The following is a 2,987-nucleotide window of genomic DNA, read 5'->3' as shown; positions in this document are numbered from 1 at the left end:
GAGCGATAGCACAGTGGTAGGGCGTTTGCCTTGCACACAGCCAGCCCAGCCAAGTTGGATTCGATTCCTCCACCCCTCTCGGAGAGCCTGGCAAGCCATCCGTGAAGTACTCAATATGCCAAACACAGTAACAACAGGTCTCAAAATGGAGACATTACTGGGCCCACTCGAGCAAATCGATGAACAACGGGAGGACAGTGTTTGACAGTGTTTATCAATGTCAGATATTGCTTTCAGCAATTCTGCTGTCGTTATTCAATTAAGAGTATTGTCTCCTCCCCTTTCTCAAAGGCTTGAGAAAGCTTGACACTACGTGTTGACTCTACATCAGGCGGACACTGTGTGCTTTAAATGCTGGTAGAATTACAGGAAGCGAACATTAGCAATACTGTGAATCACAGACCTTCAATCAATAATTTTTTTAAAGTGAAAAAAATAAACAAATGTTGGTAGAATCGACTGGTGAAACCACTGCATCATTTTTATAAAGTGGTTTCTGACTGTGAACTCAGGTATGAATGTTCAACTGCTGAGTTGAATTTCTTCAGTCAGCTTTGCTGAGTTTTGTTTCTCAAAGAATTTTTTTTTTCATTTTCCCTCTCAAAGTGTATTGGCTGAGACATATAACATTCTCTCTCTTTTTTTTAAATGTACAGTGCTCCTGGCCTCTCTTTTTTATTTTATTTATTTATGTTTTTTGCTTTTCGGGTTACACCCAGCGACTCACAGGGGTTACTCCTGGCTCTGCACCCAGGAGTCACCCCTGGCAGTGCTCAGGGGACCATATGGGATGCTGGGAATCGAACCCGGGTTGGCCGCGCGTGCAAGGCAAATGCCCTACCTGCTGTGCTATCGCTCCAACCCCATAACATTCTCCTTTTATAGTTTGTTGGCCCTCCCGCCACCCCCTACAGCCAGGCGGTTCTCAGGAGGTCAGGAGCACCCCCGGCGAGTCTCAGTGGATACTTCAAAACAAGGGCCTGGCAATGAGATGCTGCTTGGGTCCTGCTGTGCTGGTGGTACCCAGGCCACCGGTGGTGCATAGGGGCTCCAGAGCTATACCCAGCGATGCTGGGGGACCCTGTGGTATAGGAATCGAGTGCAGGGGAGGGGGATAAGTGGCCGGACTCCTTACACTCTCTTCATTCTCTCTTTTTATCATGTTCATTAGTATCCTTCTTGTGTTGGGGAGAGGGAGTTGCTGTTGAGGACCTTGCTGGGGGTACAGAAAGCTTAGCAACCTCCTGTCCTACCCACAAAGGGGGTGATTTTAGCTCCCCAGCTGTGACCACCCAGAAAATCACCAACTCGTGCCATCCGATCCCAGGAATAAAACACCTCCGGTTGAGAGCTAATGTTCTTGCATCTGTGGGACCCTGAGTGAACCCTCATTACAGACACTTAGCATCTGCCTCTTTGGATTGATTCGGTGAATAGTTTCGAAGAAAGGAATTGCAAAAGCTACATTTTCTCACAGAATCAGTTATCAGTATTCCATCACTCTTGAAAGGCCGTGTTGTGCTGATGGACCCGTGCCAGTGTCTGGCTCCGGACAGTATTATTTATCCATGTAGATAAATATGATCATTATCGTGACATCATGAAATCCTCTTGCACAGCCTTTTGGTTCTGTGAGAGACGAGCAATGAAGGATAAGATTAATATAACGGGAACTGGAGGGATAGTACAGCGGGTCGGGCATTTTCCTTGCATGCGGTCGACCTGGGTTCGATCCCTGGCACCTTATAGGATCATTCCAAGCCTGGGTAGGAGTGATCCCTGAGCACAGAGCCAAAAGTAAGTACTGAGCACTGCCTGGTGCAGCCTTAAGACAAAACAAAGATTAACAGAACAATATAGGAAAATCCAGTTATACTTATTACAAATTTTCTTTCCACCAGATGACAAGGACATATCCTTACAATCTGACAGCATCATTTCTTTTGTGGCAAGCCTGAAGATACAGGAAAGGCATTAGCCAGGACCAGGGACGGAGGGATGGAACTCCACAGCACCTTCTCTCTGCTGCCACCTGCCGGGGGCAGAAATGGGTGGCTGGTGTCCTTGGAGGGAAGACTACAGACCCTGGGAGTAGCACGACTTTTCTTAGCCCACAAGATGAAACCCTGGTGGCTGAGATAAATCAATAACTATAAAACAAATGAACTTCCGGGGCTGGAGCAATAGCACAGCGGGTAGGGCGTTTGCCTTGCATGTGGCCGACCCGGGTTCAATTCCCAGCATCCCATATGGTCCCCTGAGCACTGCCAGGGGTAATTCCTGAGCACAGAGCCAGGAGTAACCCCTGTGCATCGCCAGGTGTGACCCAAAAAGAAAAAAAAAACAACAACAAATGAACTTCCTTCCAGGGAAATCTGACTGGCACATTACAAAAGGGAAGGGTGTGATTTTCCACCTCCCAGAAGATAGGTGTCATCTTTTTATGACATCTTGTTATCTCATTCCTACTTTGGACAAACTTGCAGGCTATCGAATGTAGCCTGCCCACAGGGCAGAGTCTGGCAAACTCCCCGTGGCGTACCCAATATGCCAAATACCAGTAACAATGATGGGTCTCATTCTCCTAAAGAGCCTTGAATATAATCTCAGGGCTAGGATGAAAGAGACGTTACTGGGGCCTGCTCGAGGCAATCGACGAATAACAGGATGATGAAAAAATGAAAAAATGAAGAAGATAGGTGGTAGCATATTTACACTTACATTTAAGGCAGCACCAGGGTCTGGTCATTCTAGGCTAATGGAGCAACTGAAGATGTAAAGAAAGTGCACTGGTCTGGAGAGAGGTTTCAGGGGTCCAGGCACTTGCCTTGCATGCTGTCAATCCCAGTTTGACCCCTGGCAATACATATGGTTCCCTGAACGCCATCAGGAGTGACCTCTGAGCACAGAACCAGGAGTAAGCCCTGAACACCGCTGGTTATGGCCCCAATACAAACAAACAAGAATCACTAATTGAAGATTAGCAA

Source organism: Sorex fumeus, unplaced genomic scaffold (assembly GCF_029834395.1).
Source record: "Sorex fumeus unplaced genomic scaffold, SorFum_2.1 ptg000039l, whole genome shotgun sequence".
Classification (NCBI taxonomy): Eukaryota; Metazoa; Chordata; class Mammalia; order Eulipotyphla; family Soricidae; genus Sorex; species Sorex fumeus.
This window is presented reverse-complemented; position numbering follows the sequence as displayed.